Below are 27,741 nucleotides of genomic sequence, written 5' to 3'. Positions count from 1 at the left end.
CAACATGATGCTTTGACCATTTCAAGCGTATTTTTCTCTTAAATTTGAAGTAGACAAACAAAAAGCAACTAACAGTCCATTCTCACCCATTCCCCATAAAGTACTTGTAATATTTCACTTATCCCCTCGGAAGTGCTTCGTGTAAACAAGCAGTGTGAGAAGAATTTATAACTTTACATAACTTTTTACCATTTGCACAAATTAAAAGCTCTTCCAGTTCCACGATACTCCAAACTGCCACAAGTTACTTCTAGTTAGATGAAGGTTGTTTTTTTTCACCAAGCTGTGGGAAATTCTCTTAACCTCCCCATTCAATTGTATATATACGAAAAGTTATGAAGAGAAAGAATTTACTATAATATTTCAAATATACCTCTTGGCATCCTCATGAGTTGTTGGTAATAATTTTCTCAGCTTATTAGTAAATCTCATAAAAGAGTTTGTATCGCCACCACATACTCTTCCTTGCTGCATTATGTAGTTTTTGTGTAGTTTTAGTGAGAAATATTTGTGTGCACAGTGCACGTACGTGGCGCTTTCTTAATCTCTACCCTGAGCTATTCTCTTTCCCGCCAAACTCTCCACGAACACTAGAAAATTTCATATCCAGAGGGTTGGTGTAATAGCAAGGTAGTTGGACGATACACTTTCCATTGTTTACACTTTTAAACAAAGGTTGATTTATGGTACTCTTTTGTTAGTGGAATATTATTGCAATACACAAAAGAACCTCTTTTTGGGTAATAATTTAACACTTTGGTGAATTAAAAATAATCATGAGTCATGAACAACATAGCACTTTACTCAATAAGTCTACAGGTTAACATTAGCATATACGATTTTTAGAAAGTACCAATTTTCAGCTAAGATGTATCCCGATTTCATTACAAAATGAGTTTTTGGTCGTGATTTTACAGAGGTTTTAGTGAAGTTCATTGTGATACTATCAAAACAATTGATTCTAAATAATTTCTTATGTTGATACTGCTCCATGAATTGCATAGGGGAAAGCTTTCAGGCTTCTTACACATATTTTGACTTCAAACACTTAACATTTTAAGCTAGTCTTACCGTGGTATCACACTAGAGAATTTCACATTAAAATTTTAATGTGATTCACATTAATTGTTGCTGATATGTTTCCTAATGTGCAATTTTCGTCAAAAGCTTTTAGAAATCGATTTATTTAGAGATAAAAAAGCGGACTCGAGTCACAAAAATTAATTTAAATAGATTAAAATAGCATAAATACGATTGATAATTAATGAGCAAATCAATGAGAAGTGAGCAAATTAATGAGAATTGAGCAAATTTATGAGCAAAATTTGCTAATTAAATTTTCATCAGGTACTACTTTATTGCAGTCATTCGGGTAGTTTCTGCGCCACAATTTTCTCACCAATTTATTCGTGATTAAATTGTGATAAAAAGTAGTGCTAATACCTACTGTTTATCGCGCACGAGATGGAGAAAGGACAAAAGACCTTGAAAAAGATCGGTGCAGAGGATAAGTAAGAAAAAAGCTAAACAAAAATGTGTTCGATCTACATTTTATATTACTTCATAAACTTTTAGGATTTCGTGGTCAAAGAAGACGGTGGCCGAATTAATTGAGGCTGTGCATCAGGAAACCGTCATTTGGGACTACAACTGTCGGGAATACAAAAATAGAGGCAGCCGATCTGATGGTTTTCATGCCGTTTACGACAAATTGAGTCACCAATCGCCGGAACTCACACCTCAGTCGGGATTTGGGTGATATTGGCTCCCTCATTTTCGTAGTCTTCTTTTGAAAATAAAGCCCTACGATTTGAAGCAGCTCTTTAAATTCCTTCGAAGTCATCCGGAGAAAATTATTAGGGGGAAGTGGGGCACCTTTGAAAGTGGGGTACCTTCGAAATTGGGATTTTTCACCTATTCTTAAATAAAATTGAGCTTTATCGTGAAATAATTTAGCTGCACAAACAGATTGAAAAGCTAAATTACATTATGATATGGCTCAGTTCCACTTAAATATAGGTGGAAAATCCCAATTTCAAAGGTACCCCACTTTCAAAGGTGCCCCACTTCCCCCTATGTCTAAAAAATCGTCCCAGAGAATTTCAACGACACCATGTGAAGATCGCGTTAGGAGCCAATCTCTCGCTCACAACCTCCTTCTTCTCGCTTAGCGGGTCCTTTTTCACGACATAAAAGTAGTGTACAGGAGGAAAACTTCCTCTTCTTCACTAAAATCGCACATTTTCGCTGAAACGTCTGAAATGCTTCAAAAACAAAAACACTCATCTGACAACCCGTATGCCATCGTGACATTGAGCAATTCTAGCAATGTGTCCTGACTAAATCAGCGATTTCGAGTGGTTCTAGAAGTTTTAATGAGCAACTTTTCACTTTAACTTTAATGTGAAATTTTCTAGTATGATAACTCCGTACACATCAATAAAGCTCTTTAATTATTTCTCACATAAATACCCTAATACAACACACAAAAATATCAAAAATATCCTTAAAAGCACAGATTTTGTAAAAAAATCATATTTAAATTAAATTTCCTCATTATTTTGTATCGATTTCCTCCGTATTCAAGTTTTCATGTCTATTCTGATTCTGATTATTTTCTTTTTTTATAAATAGTTGTATATAGCCCCTTAAATGTAAAGTTGTTTGCTTGGGGCATTAATAAATGTTTTAGCATTTATTATTATTATAGTCATTTTTTAGCCATATGATAGATAATTATTAACCTCTTGATACGAGATGACAAATGGTAAACCAACTCTTTGCAAAGAGAAAATTCGCATCGTTTGAAGGTTCACTCTGTGCGAACCATGCCTACATTCCCCTAAGGTCCCAAATAGACTCAGGTTGATCCTAAAGAATATTTAGCCCGGTAAATTTTGCTGGAAAGATTTATCCTAAACTGCCATACACCAAAGGCTTGCAATCATCGATTAGATGTCCTTTGCATAAATTTCCTCTACCTAAAACTTTTTGGGCTCAAAGGGAATAATTCCTACTTGATATATTGTACAAAATCAAACATTTTATAAAGCAAGACTTTGTTTTGGTATATTGCCAAATTACTTTGGCTAAACAGCCCCTTCCATTGGAATCCATGAGTTGGAAAAGTCTTGTTTACACACATTGTTTCTCCCTGAAATTATGATCTTTTGGTGCAAATTAAATTGAATTACCGATTCAAGTATCGTTTTCTGCTTTTTCCTTCCGACACCCCTTTCAATTTTCTCGCCCAAAAGTTAGAATTTACAATTTTTGCAATATCCCCCTAAGAAACTGCACTGAAGCTTAATTTCTCTCCCAGGTTTTGCTTCCCCAAACTAAAAAGCTCCGCAGGAGGTTTGGTCTGGTACGACGTGTGTTTCTTAAGGGATGATTTCTTGGCCTGGAAATGCAGACAAGAGAAAATCCCGTATACAAGCAATATAAAATGTTATACTCATTAAGTGGATTGCTTTGCAACTTTATCTCTTCCTAGCATAGAGCATCCAACAAAGATTAACCAAAATGAACGGGAGGCATCCATCAGTTTTTCGAGGGAGGGTGGATGGGCTGTGGGGGTTGTTGGGGGAAAAAAAGGCAAATAAAAATAAATAGATGGAGGAGTATAAAAGCATTCTCAAGTTCTTTGGGTGTAATTAATTAGAAATCTCCATGTCGCAAAGAGTGAGGGATGATTGTGCAAATTCATGAAATTCTACCATCCATGTTTGTTACACAATTGTGCCTTTTGTAGATTGGGATCCCTTGGCCATTCCTCAGATTTGCTCCCACATTGATTTTCCATCAATTTCCCTTCATACGCAGATATTCCCATCTCTCGTGTCTATTGAACTCAAAACAGATAGTCAAGAAATATTCTATATTTTTCTCTACCAAGTGATTTCCTCAAAAGCATTTGTAGATATATTTTTTTTCTTAACTAAAAACTCTAACCACTTCAAATCCATCCTGCTTTGTAGCTTCTATACAGCAGTTTAAATTGAAAAGAAATGGAAAATGGGAAAAGAGTTTGGAGAAGAGAGGGTAACTTCAAGAGATAAAGTCTCTTCCTTCTACAGTGAAGACTCACGTGCTCCAGGACGATTTTCAATAGATCCCAATGTTGATTTGTCGTAGGAGAATTGAAGGAGCATCTCCCCCATCAACTCCCTGAAAATGTCTAAGTGCATCCATAAATATTTGTGAATCACTTGAGAAAAAATGAAAAGATTTACTTTCCACGGGAAAAATCATTTTCCTAGTCACTCTTGAGAGCATTTTTAAATACCAACTCAAAGAAAAACCTCTTTGGAAACGAGAAAAATAGAGACAAATAACCCCTTAATTGGCCATTGTCATACCTTGCTTTCAAATATTTACTACAAATTTTCAAAAAAATGATCAAAAAATGATAAATAAAGAGTGGCCAAAAAGTGTGGAATATGGCCAATAAGTGGAGACTTTTACTTGATTTCAAAAATTCTTAATTTTCGATCCAATAGGCCAATAGGGGGCCAATTCACCGTAAATGGAGAAAGCCATTTGAGTCTGTCGCAAAACCCCAGAAAGTTGAAGAAGTCATAAAAAGGCAAATGCAAAAAAAAATCTGTGCAATCAAGCTGTGAGAAAAGTCTCTTGATGAAAAACCCGACATCATTGAAACGGAAATTTACTTTTGGCATCCTGTGTGACGACTCTAAGATTCCCTATCTTAAAAACCAGGAAGAAAAAAAAACAGTCCCGCAGACCTCAGAAGAAGAAATCACAGGAGAAATAAAAAGTCCGAGGAAGCGATATTCACTCCAGTGCATTGTGTTGAAGGAGTAATTAAGTCGGAAATAAACTTACAAACCATTCATCTCAATTCCCTTGGCAAATCCAGCTGTAAAAAAATTCTCTCAACTCTTCTGGACTTGGTATATAAACAAGCTAAGGGATACAGTGCAATACCCCAAAAGCATTCCCTCAAAGTTACCAAGTTCTTTGTGGGAGAAAGGGGTTTTTGTGCCAGGAGACGAATGAAAAAAAAAACATCTGGAAATACTTTTCAAGTGCAGTGCAAACTTTCTTGCTCTCCCTGACACAACTGAATTATTGAATATTCCTGGAGAGTGAACTGTGGACTTCAAATAGAGCAGGAAATTGGGGTTTGATTGTTGAAGCTGTGGATGTTAGATCACGTGGAGCATTGTATTGCTAAAAATTCTTTACACAATTCTCCCTTTTGTCGTTTCAAAATAAAAATTGAAGTTCAGAGCTGTCGATTTTGGAAAGGGCCAACACTGAGAATAATGCCTTAGATAGACTTATGCCCTAGACACACTCACGACTTAAGCCGAGAGACGACTTAATGGAAAATGATGGAAATGTAGTTTGACCATTATTTCTAATATAATTACGCTAAGCCGTCTCCTGGAGTGGAATGATAACTTTTTGATACTATCGAATCGATAGTATCGATAAATCTATATCTTTTAGATTAAGTCAATGTCGACTATTTACGAATTGTTTGGCCATTCATTGTGACATTTGTAAAAGGATGTGACTGTTAATAAATATCTATATTCGCTACACGAAGTACAGCTGTCATTTAAATTTTTCAGAATCGATAGTCGATAGTATCGACAATAAGTTATCATGTCACCCCTGGCTAATCCTCAGGTCTGTCAACACCTTTACGACTTAAGCTTATAAACAGCTTAATGGGAATGCAATCTAATCATTATTTTGATTATAATGAAGTTATAATTATCGGCTTAAGCCGTAGGTATATTCAGCATATAATGAACGTTTGCATTTACCAAATCCAATTTCTGTTATAAACTTCGTAGTTAGATTTCTCCGAATTTTACAGAAAGGTGTTTCTATACAGAGAAATCGGTAAGAGATATCTACTAGCGGCTTCTGAAGGAGTCATATGTTGACAGAATCTCATTGAACTGCAATGCCGAAACTCTTGCGCAGTTTGACCATATCGTTAAGTAAGGCAAACAAATTTTAGAGCTCATCATTTATGTGAAGATTAAGTTACTCATTTAAATATTCTGATATGGTTAGAACACGGGATCTGCTCTTGTTTGCGAATGCCGGAAGCTTTTTATATCGACTTCAGAGATATGTGAGGTTCGACTACATTAGGTACCTGGACACAGTGGAACTGCAGGCAATAAAGAAGCTGACCACGTCGTTCTTCCGATAGATATGATTGCTTTCTTTGGTCCTGAACCAGTATTAGGGCTTTCCTCACAAATAAGAAAGCCTATAATAAGAAAAGACATTCAAAGCCTATCAAACAGACTGGACTGCAGCTATTAATGTCCTAGACACACTTACGACCTAAGCCGACAGACGGCTTTTACGTAATTATAATCAAAATAATGATGGGATTACATTTTCATCAATTTCTGACTAATCTGTCTCTCGACTTAAGCCGAAAAACGGATTAGTTAGTGGGAAACTGATTGGAATTTAGTCAAATCATTATTTTGATTATAGTTACGTTAAGCCGTCTTTCGGCTTAAGTTGTAAAAGTGTCTAGGGAATAACTGTCTTGTGTCCAAACAGTTTATGGCCAATATCAACAAAAACCTGACGGATTAAACGGATGGATGTGGATGTCAATTGCTGGGAAGCTCGATAGGCTGCCAACACTTTAAGAGCAGTCATTGTTTGCAGAAAGATTTGAAGATTGGTATCCAATGCGATCCAGTGTGCAGAGGATGTAATAAGACTGAGAAAAAAGGTCATATATTTTGTCTGTGACGGCCCCAGTTTGTGTAATTTAAAGCAGAATCTGCTTAGTAAAGCGGTACTGCCTCAGAGTGGATTGTCAGAGATACAGCCGGTCTGTTTGATGGAATTTATACGTAGAACGGATTAACTTGACACACCCTGCTTCCCCTACTTTCAATAGGGTAAATTTTTTAGGGGATGCATAATAGCCACAGTAGAGATGCCTGAGTGCAGTGGTCACCTACACTATCAATTGTTTACGGATCGCCCTCTCTTTTATATTTCGTCAGTTGAATCAGCAACTAGCCTATGTGCCTTTCTCTTGTATCTGCATTTGTTCGAAATGCTTCGTACCGAGGTATTGCAACAAATGTAGAAAAAAACCTAATGCAATAACCCAGTTATTGATCTAGCTGACGAATTGCTGATTTCAGCGAAGATATATCGTCAGTTGAATCACAAACTGTGGTAAGAACATTTGCTTTGTGTCTGTATTCGTTGCAAACGTCGCGCAACGATGTGTCTTTTACAACGAATGCTGACACAAAGCAAATGCAGTTAGCACAGTTGCTGATCTAACCGTCGAACCGTGAGCGGCACAGTAATCTATCCCTTGCATTCAAGTCAAAGTGAACGAAATTTTAATCTGCATCATCAGCATCTCATAGACAAACTAGGCCATCTCGGAAGATGAGATTTCTAGGTTTCTAACTCTTATTAATATTATTATTATTAATTGTACAAGATCTGGAGCTAGTAAGAATTAGCAAATTCATCCGGGTCCATCGGAAACAATCAATTCTAGATAATTCTAGTGCTGTTAAGGGGAGTCGAACCAGGACGCTTGCATCATACGGTACGGATACGTGGATACATGACGCAATTGACGGTTAAGAAAAAGAAAATTTATCTCTCCTGAAGTTTATCTTTAGTGCGAAACTTATTATAGATTCAAAAAGGCAGTCCCACAGATTGACATATCATGTAGTAGAGTTGCTCAGCACATATTTCATAGTCTAAATCTGCAATAAAAGACATTAAATTCTTCCCAATAAAGTTGAACCTCATAGAATTGAAAGTGCAAGACATTACTTTTATTGAAAATCTATATAAAAAAACTCACTAAACTTTAAAACCTCTTTTCTCATGGATTTTCCTCTTGGTCATTCTCTTGCACGCCACTTGTGAAGGTGGAAAAATCCCAAGTATTATTTCCTATTTTGCAGACAGCTCCCTATACGAATCCTCCAATGTCGCATTGTGAGAATTATTATTGGAGCTAATGGCCATTGCAATTTGGTGCTGCAATTTTCCTGGGGAAAGTTGCACCATCAGGCTTAGGGTTGGAGGGTGGAAGACTAAAAGGGAGTTGGTAACAAAAGAAGAGACTACACAATAGAGAAAGAATAAATAAATCCTGGGAAAGTGGAGAGCACAGGGAACATCGAGAGAGCACCAGATGAAATCCCATGGAGAGTGTCCCTATTGAGTGTTGTCTTTCAAGAGGAACGAACAGCAACAGCAAACCCAGTCGCACAAATTGGACGCACCCCCAACACCCGGAAAATTGTTTCCCTCAGCATTTGGAGAGGCGCACCCAGGAAAGTGGAGCAGGAGTATGCGGATGGTTGAGAAATTGAATGGGAAAGGACAGCTTCACGGTGTCTTGTTAGACGACAAACGAGAAGTGACATCAAAGATGATAACAAACCTGAAAAATCCGCTCTTCGTGTACTCTCGAAAAATTCCACGGTGATTGAGGGACTTGGGGAGGATGTGACAGAAATTCCCCAAGCGGAAGGATGAGGTGCAAGAGAGAGAAAACCCAACAGATGACTCCCAACAATAACAATTTGGAGCCTGTTTTTTTTTTTTTGCAAGATACTAAAAGGGGAAGATTCACCGAAGGATTTTTTCTTCGTCCATTATTGTGGAACTTTTCTCAGGTCTTATGCTTCCTTGTCGTTCTCAATTATGTCCTCCGTGAGACATCACTAGTATCCATTTCTCTTATTACATTCTCCAGAAGGTAATGGTGGACTTTTAATCACACTGCAGAGGAAGGATGAAGAATAATTACGATTTGGGAGGAGAATGTCTTCCAAAAGACCACATTTCAGCTGTAATTGTTGTCTGAGTGAAATTCTTGGTTATTTGTCTTACTATATGCGTTTTTGTTTGTCGAAAGGAATGTTTGTTGAAAGAAATAATTGAATCAATTAGAACATTTATTACTATTAAGAAAAGTTGGTATTGATCTCATTTTGAATACATACATGTACTGTAGATGCAGGTGACTTGCACTCAGGGGGGATGTTGCATCCCTTCTTTTCGTAAGCTTTTCCTTAATTACCTATAGTACTTAAGGACGATCTTTAGACCATCCTTAAGCGCTACAATTAAAGAAGAGTTTACGAATAGAAGGGGTGCAACGTCACCACCGTAGTATAAAGTCACTCGTATCTACGATGTAATCACTGTATTAATAAAAATTGATTGCAAATAAAGTACATAAAAATTGAACTCAAAAAGTTTTTGTCGAACTTGAAATCACGCTAGAAACAATATTGTTTGGGCAAATGATTAATAAGCCGGGTCCTCAAAGCTAATCCGGCGGCAAACGAGTCATATTAGTCAAGTAATTTTTTTTCCAAAAAGTATCAAAAATTAAGTTCGAGCAGCATAAAATATGTACTCTCGGTCTTTATTGGTTAATTTGGATTAAAAAAAAACAGGCCTAAAAGTTTTTTTTAAACATCTTTTAAAATATTTTTTTAAAAAGAGTTATATAACTTTTAAGTTCTTAACTTCTGCACTTCAGTTGCTAAGGTCTGTACTAGGGCGTTTCAACTAGGAAAAAATTTTTTGGCACTATTCTCACGGTGTTGTATTTGATGAGACAAGAAAGTTGTTCTTCTACGACCATATGATCAGACGCTGTTTAGAGGTGGCTGAACGACCCTCTCTGTAGAACAAATTTCTGATTTTACCGGATTTTACACTACAGAGAGGGTCGTTCAGCCACCTCTAAACAGCATCTGATCATATGGTCGTAGAAGAAAAACTTTCTTGTCTCATCAAATACAACACCGTGAGAATAGTACCAAAAAAATTTTTTCCTAGTTGAAACGCCCTAGTCTGTACCATATTTTTCAACTCCGTATCAACTTTAAGTTACACTAGTCCATCACAGTTAAAGATGGATTAAAAAAACTTTTTTCATTATTAATCTTATTTTGTTGAATTGATGTTCCAATAGAGCTTCAAAATTTAAATTTACGATATATCCTATTTGACAAAATGTTTAACCCATGTATTGTATCTTTTACTGGTCAAAAAGAAAACAGCATAGGGTAAAGTGATATAATTTGGAATTAGTGTTACAAGTTGGACAATTTGCCGGTACAACTTGGACATGGCTTTTTTCTTGATAAATACAGTACAAAATTTGTTTTTAAGCACAAGGAACCAAATTATAAAACTAAAGCATTAAAAATATACAAATAAAAATGAAGTATTAAATTTATCAAGACAAAATCCCTGTCCAACTTGTACCACTGTCCAACTTGTACCACTTTCCCCTATTCAACTTGTCACCGACCTTTGTCTTAAACGGTAGGGGATAACAGTTTGCGATCTTCCATGACCGCCAATAAAATAAAAATTAGTTTAACTTCGAAAGCGGCTCCTTCTATTTTTTTTAATGCTCGAACTCTACGGAGAGAGCAGTACATAAATATAATCCCTCGATTTTTTCACTCTCCAAATTTTCCACCTACCACCCCCGGAGACCACTTTTCTCAACAAATCTTCACGTTTCAGACCATTTCTGAGAAATGTCATCACGCTGTTTGTCCGTCTGTCCGTCTGTCCGTCCGACTGTCACCAGCTCTAGAGGCCAAACGGTTAGAGATAGCGACATGGGACCTAAGAGAGAGCCCTCATAAGTCGACCCAAGGATCGTTAACACGCCCCTCATTTCCCCCACCGATCCCCTTTTCCTCCAAAACTATGTTTTTTTTTTTGGATTGCTCAAAAACGCGTCGTGCGATTTTCTTCACTTTTGGATATGTTTTAGAGATCACGCAGGTGGATATCTCGTTCATACACGAAAATCTCTTTGAATCATTCCTAATAACGATTTTTCAAGGTCAAAAGTTAAAATGACACTAGAGAGCGCATTTATCAAGCGAATTGGTCATGTTTGGGGTCGTTGGAAAGGTCTTGGAATTTCCGACAAAACTGAACCGGTTCCAATCGGTTTTGAACCGGTATTAAAATTAATTCTCTTACTTTTAAAATGTTTTGAGGGATCTTTTGAGTGATTTATGAATCGGTTCAAATCGGTTGAGAACCGGTAGACGGTAAATGATGCGAAAGTACTTTTCCGGTATTTTTTGTTTTGGAGGCCCTCCAGGTGAACATTTCGTCCAAACATACCTATGATCTGAAAAATCGCCATCTTGAGTTTTTGAAGGTCAAAGTTTAACCCTTTAAGAACAATAGGGACTCCGGTGTTCCAATTTTTTTCCTACAACCTTCTAAAGTTATGTTATTCTCTAAGAAGTCAGAAAAAGTTATTTTTTTGACTTCTTGGAGACCATATTATAGTGACCATTTTTCAACGGATTAGATTGAATTTAGATTTTTTCGAAAGGCTCTGAAATCAGTAATGTATTGGTTAAATATCCGTAAATGACTTGTCTTTCTCATATATTTACATTTTTTATTTGTCCGTGTGCTTGTAACTCATGCTAGAACACTCCAAAATGCACATTTTTTTTTTAAATTTTTGATTATGAGATGCTTTTATGATTTATGAGTAAACTTAGTCATGAGTAAATTTAGTCATTTAGTGCGAGAATTAATGGAGCGCTCTTTCTGGTGAGTTCGAGTATTCAGCAATGCTGGAACATTTTTATATCTCTTTTTATTTAAAACATAATAGAAAAATTCTTTTTAAATGTAATTCTGTTTTATAAATCAACCTAATTGAATTTTTTCACAATTTTGTTAAAGATTTGAGTTCCCGCAATTTTTTGCAATTAAGCTTCAAAGGATGAGTCCTGAATGAATTTATAGGTACTATAGGGATTCTGGTCTACTGAAGAAATGGTCAATTTAAGACCAAGTAGTGTAGACATTAATAATAGTAATGTGTTTACAACTACCCCTTGTTTACTTCTGCCCCAGTTTCCCCTAATTCATAGATTTTATTCCTAATTTTTAATCATTTGAAATACGAAATTAAAAATTTTAATCAAAAAATTACTTGAATGTTTAATTAATAATAATATAATAATAATAATGCTGGCACAACAATCCATGAAGGAATTAGGCCATCCCGCAAGGACAGTTCGGGTCATCTATTGTTATTTTTCTTATACAGGGACGAGGTTGTCAGTCATATGCCCGTGGAGTCAAGTGCAGTGAAGCTCAAATTCCTGAAAAGTCTTGAAAATTCCTGGTCACCCAAAGGGGATTCTAACCTGAGATACTTGCATGATAGATCGAGTGCTTTATCACTTGACCCATTGAGTCTCCCAGATGTTCAATTAATATTGCAATTTTCTGTTATATTCACATAATTCTCAATTAGGTTTTTTCTGAATATCTGGGTAGTTCAGTTTCAGATATAGCTGAACTATTTATAAAGTTTTTCTTTTCAAACGTTTGTGAACTGTATCGAAACTAAGTGCATGTAATTTCTCTTCAGTATTGGAAATTTCGAAATAAACAGAATATTCTCCATATATTTATTCATTATTCCAAAATTTTATTATTTTCTTAAGTAATGCAGACGTAAAACTACTCTGCTGCTCTTCTGTTTATAGTGCTATTAGTAAAAGTATAATTTCGTAGGCTTATAGTGAAATAAAAGACAATCTTTAAGTATTAACTTAAATCAAAAGGCTTTTGTTTAAATTTAAGTATCATTTTAGTATTAAATGATACACAGTATAGCATTAGCCAATGATAGTATATCCTTGAAAATCTCAGATCATAATTTAAAATCTGTTTCGCAAAAGTCTTCTCCAGACTCTTCCCTCAATTTGCAAGAGTTAACTAATTTTGCAAAGTTTTGTATACATTTTCATGTTGGTAACATGAGGACTTACCGTCAGGTAACTTATTTCTCCCTTTTCCATATCTACAAATTTTCCCATTTTGCACGGCAATTAATATAAATATTAGAAGCATATTTAAGCATTTCCTTCCACATTGAAATGACAGTAACTTTTTATGTTAGCAATTTACCAACCTTGAACTAAATCTTGTGCTTGAGAAAAGTTTAATGAAAATCCCCTCAGCCCATTATCAAAAAAGCTTGTCCTAACAAATATTAATTAAAACTTACACCGACGATGTCGTATACCGAAAATTTTCTCAGTTTGTCATTTAGTCGGTCAGGATCATTAGATTATGAACAAGGGTACAACATCCTTCTCATCTATTTAGCATTTCACGGGAAAATGAGGCACAGAAATACTTGGCCTTTTCATCAGATAGGTTAACACGGTTTTTGGTATGGGACGACATGGCCAAAATTATCCCATCGGCATCTTCATACACCCTCTTCTTCTCCTTCGAGATTAAGCTGAGAGAGTTTCTAAAAATAGCTGCTTATCCATGAAAGTTCTTGTCCATGTAAATTGTGATTAATTGTAGGTAATAATTGCAGGGAACATATAGCAATAAATTTTTCACCCCAAAAATCCAATCGATTAAGAGGGTTCTCTTCATAATTTGCAATATGAAAAGGTGTCAGGGAGGAATTCAATTTAGGATTGACGTGATTAATTGTTACAAATGAATCACATTCTAATTGTGAGCTCATAATTCATATTTAGGCACCACCGAAGATTTTTCCCTCAAAGTTATGCGGCCTATAAAATATATTTTCTCTTTTGTGTTCCAACCGTCTTTTCCACCGGAAAAGCATCGCGCTATCTATTCAGACAGCCTTTCCTGAGGGGATGGAAGGTGGTTTGGTGATGGAGAAAGAAGATTAAGAGCTAGTAATTAGTCTACCAGTTGGTTGTGGTAATACTTAATTTTATCCCCCCAACTGCAGGAAGTTCCACTGAAGATGGGTAGAGATGCTTACAATCCAAACATCGTGCCGTAACAGATTTAAAAGTAATTAATTTTACAATTTGACGCAGAAGTTTGATGATTTGCCAAGTGAAAGGGAAAATATGAATGAAAAATGTCAATAACTCATCGCCCCCATCTCCCCTAAAAGTGCTGTAATTACCTATTCTTGAGCAGACGAAAAAGAAACAAATTGTAATTGTAAGCAATCTTTTGTTTAAATTTTACAAATCATGTGATTTTCTTTACAATTAGTAGTTTGTTAAAATGATAAAGATGCTTTAAAAATCACAAATTTAAAGTTTTAGAAATAAATCTTTGGACAATTATCTAACAAACAAAATTATTTCAATATTACTTCAAATAATCAAATTTGACAGGGATACGGCTACCGTCGATTTATTCTAACTCGTATCGTACCGTGTAAATTATTATATTGATTTCTATTATTATTATTATTATTATTATTGATGACTAAACCATAGTAATTTATGAAAATTTTCAAGCAAAGTCGTATACTTCAGTCGAGATACTTTACATCTTGTGTTTTTCAAGAATATTAAAATTTATGCTTATTAATTAATTAAAATAAAGCTTTGTAAATATATTAATTCATAGTTCAACGTTCAGTCAAATTAAAAGGTAGTTTCCTACAATTAATATCCTATTTAGTTAAAAATACAAATGTTTCAATTGATCCAAATATGTTTTCTTTTAATGCATTTGAGAAAAAAACGAGGGAAATGATTGACATTGGAAAATTCAGATGCTGTGCGTGCAAAAGCACATATTTTCAGAAAGGATTGAAATAATCCCTGCTTGTGGAATTAGAAGTAGGGAGTTTTGTTATAAATTACAGGGAATTTGGGTGTATTTATGCAAATATCCATAGGCAGCTTACAGAAGTATAATATCATGATTGTGTCACATTAGATTAATGATTAAATTAATTCACTGATTTATTATTGAGTGAAACCATGTGAAGTTGAAATTATTTTCATTGGATAATTTATTTGTTTTTTCCATTCAAATGAAATCCAGTAGCAAATCCCCCTTCAAGTTCTAAAACCACAAAAGTCAAGTGAAAAAACATCCCCTGAATGAGTTTATCTAGTTCCCCATCCCTTCACATTATCACCTGTCCCCAGCAAAGTCCTCCTTGGACACCAAAACCACAGCAAAAGGGTTTTCAGGCAATAAATAACACTCTGCATTTCAACACTGTTAATTATGTCAGAAAAACCTGAGGTTTTTTTTCACTTCGGTTGGTTTTTTGTGCTTTTCTTCACATGTCGCAAAATGAGGATGACCCACATTCATACCTCCCCTAGCTAGGTGCTTCTGGTGCGGAATGACAATCCCAGATTGCCCAAAAAAGCCTCACATTGTCATTTCTAATTTATAAGCAAAGTTTTGGGTCTGCTCTTTTCGTGCTGCACGCCCAGAACAGCAATGAAAATGGAATTTGGGAGGAGACTTTCGCACAGAAAGTGCTGTTCATCATCAAGTGTCAAAGTCACCCCAAAATCCGGAAAAAGCTCACACTGTGCCAAAGTTTCAGCTTAATCAAATGTGGAAAATGTGTGGAAATTGTTTTGAGAATGAAAACACTCAGAAAGTTCAAATTAAAGCAAAGCAAAAGCCAAAAGGATAAAAGTGATAAAAGTTTCTTAGATGTCGAGATTAAAGAGGAAGTGCATTAAATTTATATATCAACAGAAGGATTCAATTAAGAACCATAGCCAGAGGTATGGACTTTAATTTTATGTGGTTTAATGTGCTAATTGAGCTTTGTCAAAATTTAAAAATTACATTATTTTATATATCTTTTTTTCTCGCTTAACAACATTGATTGGTTAATGTCTTTAGTAAAATTAAATTTAGTACAGATTAAATATGCTTTAACATTGTTATGTATACTAAAAAGTCTCAATAATTAACAATTTGTAGGCTCATTTGAAACGCAACTGACGCAAAATTCCATTAAAAACACATTTAGCACAGTAATGTTCTAAACTATTATATTAATTATTTTGACGAGTGGCTGATACTTAAGGCACACTCTATTTTAACAATTTAAAATAACATTTTCAATTTGATTTGAAATTAATTATTTTATCAATTTCTCTTGTCATCAGTAGACGTAGTACAGGCTTGTGCTAAACTATTATTCCAATTCATTTAGATAAGTCGCTGGCACATTAGGCAAACTCATGGGTAAACTCAACCTAAACGGTTTAAATTAGCAGTTTCGATATGGATTACCATCCAAATGTATCAAGTTTCTTTAATTATTTGTAGATTTAGTACAAGCAGGTACTAAACTGTTATTCCAATGCACTTTGATGAGTCGTTAACACATTAGTTAAACTCAGACTGAACCATTTACATTACTCATTTCATTCTTATTTTGAATATTACTGTATCAAGTTTCCTTTGTTTTATTAGTAGAGATTTAGTACATAAAGGTGTTAAGCTATTTTTTTTTTAGATTTTGACAAGTCTCTGACACTTAAGGCACATTCAGTTTTAACAATTTACAATAAGAGTTTCACCGTTGATTTGAGTAAAATTGTATTAAGTTTCTTTTGTCGTCAGTAGTTTCAGTACAGGCAGGTCCTAAACTGTTATTCCAATGCATTTTGATGAGTCGCTGACACATTAGTCAACCTCAACTTTAATAATTTAAATTAGAAGTTTTAGTCTTGATTTTAATGCTACTGTCTCAAGTTTCCATTTTTTTTTATTAGTAGATTTAGTACAGCAGGGTGTTAAAGTGTTATTTCAAAGGATTTTTTGATAATGTAAGCCCAGATGGGGCTCACCTAAATAAAAATACGAACTTAGAGGGAAATTGGAGAACTGAAGGTGCCACCCATTTTTCACTTCATGAGAGTGAACCATCCACGGCGATTGATGCTCACTCACTGAAGACTGAGGACATTTACCTAACAATAAAAGCTCCAAAGTAACCTTTCAGCGCTTTCAGCACTCATAAGGATGGTAGAGGTTGGGCGTGTCAAAGGAATGAAGGATTAGGATTGCTAGGTTATGGCCGTCGACTGGGTTGACATGTGTCCAATAGACCACACGCTCTACAATTAGTTGATGGCACATCAGGAAAACCAGGAAGACCGAGCTTTAACCAACTTTAACCATTTTTAAATTAGTAGTTTCAATCTTGATTTATACGTAACTGTATTAAATTCATTTTATTATTAGTAAGTTTAGTACAAAGATGTTCTAAATTTATTATTCCAATGCATTTTGATAAGTCGCTGAAACATTAGGCATACCAGTTTTAACGATTTAAATTAGCAATTTCAATCTTGAATTAAACACAAGTGTATTAAGTTTATGTAATTATTATTCGTAGATTTAGTATAGAAGCATGTGCTAAAATATTATGTAACAGTGTTATAATACTTTGATGACCATTTAGTAAACAGAGTCAGTATATAAGAGTTTTGCCTAACGCTTTTACTTTTATTTTAAAGCTATACTTTAGTTTTAAGTGTCTGTGTTTTTGGTTTAAAGTTGAAGTGATCTAGCACAGAGATGTGTTAAATTATTACTCTTATACGTACGTGCTTAATTTCAACAATTCAATTTAACTTTAAATGATATGGTCAGGTAGGTTTAATAGATAGGCTAGACTAGAATATATGTAATATAGGACTGTGAATAGTGAAATTTAGTTGCGCTATTTTTATATAAATTTTAGCACATGTCTGTACTAAATCAACACAAAGCAGAAAAATTAAATTCTTCCGTTTAAATCAATACAGATACCATTAAATAAAAACTAAAATGTAATTTAAATAGCCACATTTAGTTATGATTGGTATATGTTATCTGTGAAAATCTACTAAGTAGGGGAAAGCACACTACTGGTTGACAATCAGAAGTGGACGTTTCTTTTACTATCTCTAATTAAATCACTAAATATTTTTAATCAAATATGGCCATAAATTTATGTAAGCCTCATCATGATGTATTTTAGTTTTACAAATGGTTTAGGGAGCTAAATTATATCATGGAAAGGCCCAATTTCATTTGAAAATAAAAGAAGAAGCTCTATTTTAAAGCTGCCCCAATTCAAAGGTGCCCCATTCTCCTCCTAGTCGATTAAAAAGAAGTTTATTAACGAGTATTATGGACACTGAGAAAAAAAGAGGCTGCGATTAACTTTTTTTTCTCATAACTTTAACACTTTTTAGGTGTAAAAATATATCAACATTTTTAATGTTAATTTTACACCTTTTTAAAGGTAAAATTAATATGAAAAAGGGTAACTTTAACCCTTAGTAACTTAAAAAGCATAATATTTACACCGATTTCGGATCAATACTGCAGGGTAAAATTAACATTTCCGGAATGTTATTTTAACTTTTTCGGATTTCTCTCAGTGGTGTGTAGACGCCATAAAATTACGTCAAAATATGTCAAAAGGTCAATTTTGACGATTCTTTTTCACTAAGAGGCCACTACGGCGTTTTATCTAATTCGATTTTTCTCTAACTCAGCGAAATTTTCCATTTCGGTATTAATTTTGCCTGAGAATATCATTTGGTTTGTTATTCGCAAAGTTGCAAATAATATGCAATGATGAAATAGAAACCAACTTTCTAAGAGTTCTTTGTGTTTTCACATAAATGTTTTCGGGTGGAAGTGGTTAGGTTTGTTCATATAAAGCTGCAAAAGTCTAATATATTTGCACTATATACCAGCCATCCCAGCCATCAAAGAAATTTTCCCAAGTAAAACAATCTATTATGTCAGACCCTTCAAGCTCTTTGCATAATTTTCCGAATATCATACTGAGCTTTTATTCAAAGTTTGCAATAATATTTCCCAAGTCCATAACCTCAGATCCGGGTGCTCTTATGGCTTGTCCCTTCCGAAATATGCTACAACAAGTAAGTTAATTCTAACATGAGATTCTGGCGAGTGAGGACAATGCATTTGGATGTGGGGGGTGTGTAACTCGTGCCAGAAGGAATTTATCCCTGGAGCACTTGAGTGTGAATCGCGTGGGAAAAAGTGAAGAATGGAAGCATGCAAGTATCTCAGAGAGCATTTTATATGCAAACAGAGAGACACTAGAGAGTATCATAGTGGCAATATGGTGTTGTTTGTCATGATTTCCATCATCAACTTTCCACACCACGCGTGCGGTATGGGAACTTTTCCAGTCACCCCTTTTTTCCTGGCCACTCTCCCTGCTGTTGCATCCAGAGGATGGTATGGCACATGTTTTACAGCAGCCGCACTTAATGTCAAATATCTAAAGATTTATGCTTGTCCACCAGATCGTGAGGCGATGCTTTACTACTCACACATTTTTCGCCATAAAGAGGAATTTTATTGTACCATCGCTGGAATAAGTGCTCAAACTCACCTTATTGAGATTTGACGACCGATCGGAAACCCCCTCAGCACAGCTCCAGCTGAATTTTGATGTCTGTAACAAGAGAAAAAAACCACTATGAGAACTTTAACCACAGAAAATTTACTTATTCTTCTCTTGAGGTGAGGGAAATGGGTTTCAAAATGAAAACAGCAGTTCTGCAACTGTATCAAGTATCGTCAGACAATGGCTTTTGCAGGGAATTATTTTACTTTTGTATGAGAAAAAAACACAATTCAGTTGATAAGTAAGAAATTCAAAACTGAAATCAAGTTTAGTATTCTCTTTGTAAATTGAATAGTTGAAGATGAGGAAAGTTTGGCTTTGTTTGAGAAATATAAGAGCTGAAGTTTTGTAGCCGTTATTCCTTTAGAAATTCGAAGTGTCAGCTAGTGATACTTTAGTCAAAATATTCTTTTACATATAACGAGTAGATGTCGATGTATCTCTTAGCGTTTGGCCTCAAGGGCCGTAACGAACAAAATAAACATCGAATAAGCAGGGTGATATCTTTGGAAATCAATAATCTGCTCAATAATAGGGCAAAGTGGGGCAATTTTAAAATAAGGCGTTCTTTCGCTAATCGTTAAATGAATGTGGACCTTACTAAGACCTAATTTAGCTCCACAACCAATAATTTTAAAGTTAATTTATATGGCTAAAAATCCTTATTAGGAGAGATTCTTAACAATCTCACCTACTATAATCCTAACAAAATCTCATGTCCGCCGATCGGCCCCAAACTTTGCCAGAATGTGTTAGCCACTTCCTGATCACGAATATATGTATGGCTAAAAACCGTATGGATGGCCTGAACGAGTCTAAGAGAAAGATTGCAAGACTTGAGTGAGTTATTAGAAAAATTGTTACTTATTTAAAGATGCAAATAAAAACGGCTCCTTCTTTTTGCTCCAGCCACTGATGAAGGCTTGGAGACAGAGCCGAAAGCTCTGAAGATACTTGATGTGTTTCCCTGAGTGATTGTCTCTTCCCGACGACTTCCGGTTTTCCCTATTGTCAATTTCAATATCACATAACCTCAATTATCTCGACTGTCGCTGAACCAATTTTGATGATTACTTTGACATAATTGTAGAGGACATTTGTGTATATTTCGTCCATACATCAATTTTCGATCAGATAATGCGATCTGTCTGATCTTGAAGTTTAAGTGTGAAAACATTGATTTTTCCCAAAATAACGCTTTGAAACCACTCGGAGACCAATTTGACTGCTTCTACTCGACCAAGACACTTAAAATAGGGTTTTAAATGGAAAGTCTCACAAAATACAACAACTCATTGATATAGTTGAAATGCATCAAATGAACACTTGGGGCGCTCTGGTCGAAAAAACGAGTTCAGAAACAAACAACCTCGATTATCTCGGTTTCTGATTAATCGATGAGATCAAGTTTTACGGCAAAATTATAGAGAACATTATGGTCTACATTTCACCCATATATCACTTTTCTGTCACTCCATCCAAATTTTTTGATATTTTGGTTTAAATACAAAATTTGTATATTTTCACGAATTTGATTCAAGATAACTGAATGGCGTCCCCCAACTTCAGCTCCAAATCGAATTTGCATGCATTCCGAGTTAGCTCACGTTAAAAATCTCACCTACATAAGCCGGTTAGGATTATCTGTCCCTTTTCATTTTCGGGCATGTTCATTTTTGGGGTCGTTAGAAAAGTCTCGGAATTTCCGATAAAACTGAACCGGTTCGAATATGTTCTGAACCGATAAAAAATCCGGTTCATAACTGATAAGTATTTCTTATCCGAAATTCAGTTATTATAATTACTCTTAAGATGAATTTTGGGAGAATGTTTTGAGTGATTTAATAAATCGATTCAGATCGATTGTGAACCTGCAATGAACTGATAAGTAGTTTTTTACAGTACATCAATTTTATTACTCTTATGCGGGATCTTTTGTGTGATTTATAAATCGGTTATCAATTGAGAACCCGTAAAAGGTAAATGATGCGGAAATACTTTTGAGGTATCGTATCTGAGTTACGTGTTCGAGAACTTTGGAAAGTCTGGGACGCTTTGCCACCCTTTTTTATCATATAAATTGACTAAAAAACAATAATTAAGAATGTTGTCATATAATTTTTTATTTTACAACTGATTTTAAATTTATACTTCATTTATTAATTATTTTTCTACGGAATAATTCTTTTTATAATTATTAGAATTTAAGTAGATTAAAAGTATTAAAAATGTAAGCCAATTAATTTAAATAAGGTAAAGTGCCCTTGAGGCGACCGGTTCCTCGGCTCGACCGGTGTATCAATTTTTGGATATTTGATGGTCAATTTCTATGAAATTGTTACTGTTTCGTATTATTTATGGAATAATCAATCTATTAATGTTAGAACATACGCTAAATATTATAGCAAATATAAATAAATTGAATAAATAACTCTGCCGGTCGAGACGAGGAACCAGTCGAGCGAGGGCACTTTACCTTAACTAACCGAAACTGTTCCAAAATTATCCTCCTTTTATTTGAAATTGAAAAATTTTGTAATGGATTGGCCAAAATTTGGAAATCCGTATAACGTGGAAATACGTAGAAACCAACTAATATTAAATTTGATTAAAAAATCAGTCAAGTAATGAACAAAGGACTTTAGAATTTCATAATTATGACATTATTATTATATTAAATGCAATTTAAAATTCCAGATAGGTTTGCGGGTAATTCCACGTTGTCCGAAATTTCAAACATGATCGTATTAATCAAATATTCCAATTCAAATCTAAGCTATGACATTTATAGTTTCAAAATTAAGTGGGTTCTTATCAAGTTTAGTTTAAATTTTAACAAGAAAGAAAAGAGCTCTCCTAGATGATGCCCAATTATGGGGTCATCGAAGACCACAAGTTGGTGTCTCAAACCGTTGGGGCCCTCAGACATATTTTAGGCTGGTCCCTATTTGATTTTTCATGAGTGTATGTAGTTTTCTTGTTAATCAAACATTTGTAAAATAATTTTCAACAAGTTTGAAGATAAATAGAGTGAAACTTTAGAACATAACCTATGAACTGACCTTGTAATCCTAAAATGCTTAAGAGTATTTAATCTAATTAAGTGTCCATTATTCCTATATCCGTTATTCCTAATTTCAAATCAAAATGTATTAGCACTTCCGTCGTAAAAACTTCACACTCTCTTACCACCTTTTACCATAATATCCGAATTTTTATCTGTTCTAAACTTCAGTAATAAATGATTCGCACAATAAGCACAAAAATTTCTCTGATGCGAATTAAAGAATTCTAGGTCAATTGCATCTATAAATTTAACGATGTAGGAAAAAAATCATGGTCGCAAATTTACCGAACATTATTTTTCTCTCCTATTTACTTCTTCCCAAAAAATGTGCTACTTCCGCAAAATTTCATAAAGAATAATAAACGAGCAGAATAAATCTTTCAGTGTGGATTTAGAATTTTCACTAATTAAGCATTCTAATTTATTTTCAGGAAATAGAGCAGGGGGTTTTCTCCGAAGTAGCATTTGAGGAAAATTCACCGGCTTTTCCTCTGCATGAATAAATTACTTTGACCCACAAAAAAATTGTTGTTAAAAGACGGCTGAGGATATATTTAAAGGAAAGTCTGGAAGTCAATACGAAGGTCATTCATCAACATTTCCTGGAACATGTTTGTAACAATTTTAAGTTTAAAATGGGATGTTTTGATGTCCAATTTTCGGGAAATTTTCCACTCGAAATAAACATTTGGGGCAATGGGATGGAAGATGGAAGAGAGGGAGGATGAGTAAATGTTAATGGTGGTGTGCGGACCATTAAAATTCCCTTTAAAAAGAATTTTACGATAAAAAATAACATAATTTTGAGGATGTAAAAGTCTTGTATTCGACTCGAAGGGATGCTCATGAAATATGAGGTCAGAGAGCCATCAATTTGAATTTTATGGTAAGGTCATAGTATACCCCCAAAAGCAACTCAATCGATTAATAGACCTCCTCTTGTTCGATGATGACGGTTTGGCATATTCGCAATCCCTTCTGACATTTTCATTGATCCCAAATAGACATCCCGGCAATATTCGATCCTAACTCCCTCAACCACTTTCTTGTTTGTTCCACGGGGTACTTTTACCCGTGTCGTACCTGGTTGGGGATCTCAGGTGATGTAGACTCCCAGAGAAGCTATATTTGATATCAAGCGAATGCCTGAAGACTTTGAGGTGTTCCATATTTGGATTTAGAGGTAAGGGGGGAGCACTTTATTAGAATTGGGGCGGGTGCTTTCATTACATTCGCATCAACCCACTCAGGCATTTTCATACAAAATCTCACAGTGTTCGCTATGAAGGGGGCATTGGGGACGTATAAATATAGACACTTTCTGCCTTCCCCTCATTTTAACCACTTTTCAAGCTTTGCTTGAGGCAGATAACTCACCATTTTGTTGCTTCTTTGTTAGATTGCAACTTGTTAAAAACAATCAATTTACATTACATTCAGTAGCACATTTCTTAAATTTGTCGTTTATGTTAAGTTTCTCAAATTTTTATATTTTAAGGAAACTGCTTAAAAAGCTTTTTTATGTTAAATAACTTATGTTTAATTCGGAACACTAGGATTAAATGAAATTTCATGAAGGTTTTAATAAACTGTTATGATATTGGTGATTTAAATAGAAAAACAGTTTTTCCATCCCTTTTACTAAAATGAATAAATGCAATAGGAAAGGTGACTTATTTAATGCCATACTTTATTTAATGCGATGCAACCCATAAATGAATTGTTATTTTTCTTTAATTATTTTAAAATTTGGTAAGCTCATTAAAATATTAACCCATTCCTTACCATGGTATTATACATCATACGGAAATTGATTTAGATGATTTATTCCAGGGAAATAATTATTCAAATTGCTGTCAGGAATGGATTTTTAGTTACTTTAGTCCTTCAATTACTTGGAAAAATAGCCCGACAGAGATGGGAATACATCTTGTTGTTCTTTTCTCGCTTCGCGTGAAGTCATGCAAAAATTTTGCTCAAAATGGCGGACGGAAAATTCGACATCCCGTCGAATTTGTTAAAATTGGCCTTCATCCTCTTTTCTGATTTGAATTCTGATTGCCAATGTGTTTTCTGGGATAGTTAATGAATTAAGGCACAGAATTTAAATTCAGCGACCGTTAAGACGCATGTTTGACAGAGGGGCTCCCCGCGCCCCCATAATAGATAAAAAAAATCTTTTCAAAAAATTCATCTATTTCAAGTATTTCTGGTACATTGACTGAATGGGTTAATTAAATACTTCATTTAATTAAAAATCAATACTACATTGCCAAATATTATATATAGAAAGTTATAAACGGTGGCAAAAAAATAGGGCACGGGGCATGGCGTTAAACGGGTCGCGTACGTGAAATTATTCCGCAGCTAAAAAAAAATGTTTTTAAGCTCATATTACTCAACGAATTCAAATTAAACAATTCAGTTAATTTAGGTTTTACTCTATCAATTTCTTATATAACAATTTTTTTTCAGTTTTTGAAATAAAAAATGGGTCGTAATGCATCCTAGGCTTTGCGAAGTGCTCGAACTAATGGCTTTAATGCTATACCTCAAAAATATTTTTGCATCGTTTACCGTTTATTGGTTCTCAACCGATTTGAACTAATTCATAAATTATAAATAAATAAATAAATAAATCATAACTAAATAAATTAGTTATTGATTATGAATCGGTTCACTTTCGGTTCTTAACCGATCGGGATCAATTCAATTCTCTCAGAAATTCGAAGAACTTTCCAACAAGCCCTAACATGATCTTAGTCGGATGATAAATGCACTCTATTGAGCCTTTTTAACCTTTGAACTTGAAAATTGTTAATAACAACATATCAAAAAATGAAAAAAAAAACACACGACGCGTTTTCGAGCAATCGTAAGAAAGATAGGGTAAGTGTGCCAAATTTCAGCATAGTTGCATATAAGCACCGAAGTCCTAAGTTTGAAATGCAATATTTTTAATTCATATTTATATTTTTTGTTACTTCCTTTTCGGAGAGGTTGTGTAGAACCTTGAAAACTAGTTTAGTTTATCATCTTTGTTTTCTTCAAATCACTTCCTAAAATATTGAAAAATTAATAATAATGGACATTTCTTTGGGTAGTATTCCGGCCACTTTATGTGAAATACCGGCCACCTTTTTTCTGACCACTTTTTGTGACGCAACGGATAGAAAATTTCAAAACGTCAAACGGAACGAGTTTAATATTTAGTTTAATACGTTTATATGACCCACAAGCCCTGAGATCTTCCGTGTAATTTGTCCTGAAGACCTAAAGAGTTGCATCTCAAATTTACGCGCAGATTCCCGTAGCAATTTGCCCTTCCTGAACTCTTCCAATGACTTTTCCACATTATCACTTTTATAGAAGGGATGGTTTTTTTCTCTGGACATTGTAGAACTCATTAATTGAGAAAAAAACACAAAATAAATAAGAAATTTAGGAAAGCAAAAGATGTTGCCGGAATAGGCAACACTACCTCACCGGAGAGACGCTCACAAAGTATATACTTTTTTACGCGAAACACAGGATCCGGCTGGGAAATTTTACCCGAAATTTGAAGATTGATTCACTATTAACCTAAACAGATAAAATCTTTAATGAAAACTTATAAATTTTTGATGAAAAACACCGAAGGAAAACCTTCTGCACTTCACTACAAATCACACAAGACTGCTAGAAACACAATCGATCTGTCACATTTTTTGTAAGACTCCACAGTAAATTTTTTACAACGCAGTTTAAATTCAAATTACACCTAAAATTTAACGGTCTTCGTGTTAATACATCCTAAAATGAATAAATATTCAAAAGCAAAATGAATTCATTGACTATTCGAAGATTACATACATAATTTTAATTAATTTATTTGCATGGCCGAAATTACACTCAAAGTGGCCGGAATTATAAGCTGGCCGAAATTTGGCACACTTCCCCTATCTATTTTAAGATTATCTTTTTTAAGCACTACAAACATAATAATTTCAATAAAGTTATGATATCTATTTTCATTACTGTTATTTTAATTTTTAAGCTCTTTTAAGAGCATCTTTGGCTTTTTGCACTTAAGGAATTCATTGTTACCTTTTTAATATTGAGATGGAATATTTAATTTTAAATTTACTCAGAAATCACAACAGAAAATTCAGCATAATGAACTCAAAATTGATTATGTCCTTAACTAGTAATAAATAGGTCAAATTATCAGCCCCTCAACGCATCAAACAGCCTCCCAGAGGTTCCCTCTTGATTGCAAGATCTCCTGGAGAGTTCACCAACCCTCCACATCGTATGACAACGCACAATCCACTGGAAAATTATGTGCCAGGAGGGGTAAGGTATCAAGGGGGTTTTTGGAGCCCAGTGAACAGTTTTAATTTAAAATTAAATCGTCTCCATTTGCGAAAATGTGTCGCGGCGTCAGTAAATTAACAATAACCCAAACCCTGCACCAGCCCCTGAGAAATGGAAACATGTTATTTGGCAATTAATGTCAAATTTGCAGTCCTCGCAATTCACACTCTCTCTCGTTCTGTCCCATTTTCATGGCCTAGAGACCCCTCGTCCGGGAAATTGTGCTTTAGTTGGATTTTGCCAGGAAGTTTTCATATTTAAAACGACATCCTCATGAAGACTTTACACTTGCTTAATTCCATATTCATCAGACAGATATGAGAGTAAATAATGCCCAAATGATGGCTGGGGCCTCTTCCTGCGGTTTCTGGGGTTGGCCTTAGGAATCAGATTGACGAAGGAAGTTTGTGGGCTGAGATGAAAAATGAGATGGAAAAGTCTCAACCCACAAAACCATCTTCATGATTAAATATTTATGACAAATAGATGACGACGTGGTTGCCTCCCCCATATCCATCCCCCCATTCAATATTTTATTATTTGGCCAGCAGCAATTTTCAACCCATTTCTCAGCGCATTCAACAATTTCCTTCGTCGCATGAAAGGACACAAACTGCTGAAAACTTTACGAATCCGAGGGTGAATTGTGTCGGATTTCCCTTGACATTTTATTGACAAGAAAGAAGAAAAGTTGAAGATATTTCACAAGTCTCTGACCCTTGGACCTGAGATATCTTTGGCAAGAAAATTGATTCTCAGAATTTTACAAAATGCATTAATGTCAAGTTAAGTGGATTAATGCATTTAACCTCTGACCTAATAGAATACTTGGACATCCCAAAATTTTTGGTATTAAGAAAAAAGGATACTACAAGGAGGAATAGCCTTAATGATCATCTCAAATTCTCGACATAAAATTATGGCTCCGGCACACCTTTTAGATCGTGAAAATTTTCTGAAGTCAAAATTCATATCCCTTTCTTTCTCGCACGGTTTGTGTATGTCTATCTTACTCTTTTGCGCTCAAAATTAGATTGAACTAAATTTAAATTGGTCTTTATGGCTCCGGAACACC

General features: G+C 34.7%; 1 protein-coding gene across 2 annotated transcripts in view; it reads right to left on the bottom strand.

Moving 5' to 3' along the window:
• Nucleotides 1-27,741, bottom strand: part of LOC129804656 (EGFR adapter protein-like) — a 119,901-nt gene that overhangs the window by 45,650 nt on the left and 46,510 nt on the right. For both annotated transcript variants that reach the window (XM_055852185.1, XM_055852186.1), the window contains exon 2: nucleotides 19,229-19,291. The gene's annotated coding sequence lies outside the window, so the exon portion shown is untranslated. The remainder of the gene's footprint in view (nucleotides 1-19,228; nucleotides 19,292-27,741) is intronic.

Source organism: Phlebotomus papatasi, chromosome 2, assembly GCF_024763615.1.
Source record: "Phlebotomus papatasi isolate M1 chromosome 2, Ppap_2.1, whole genome shotgun sequence".
In the NCBI taxonomy this organism is placed as follows: domain Eukaryota; kingdom Metazoa; phylum Arthropoda; class Insecta; order Diptera; family Psychodidae; genus Phlebotomus; species Phlebotomus papatasi.
This window is presented reverse-complemented; position numbering and strand designations above follow the sequence as displayed.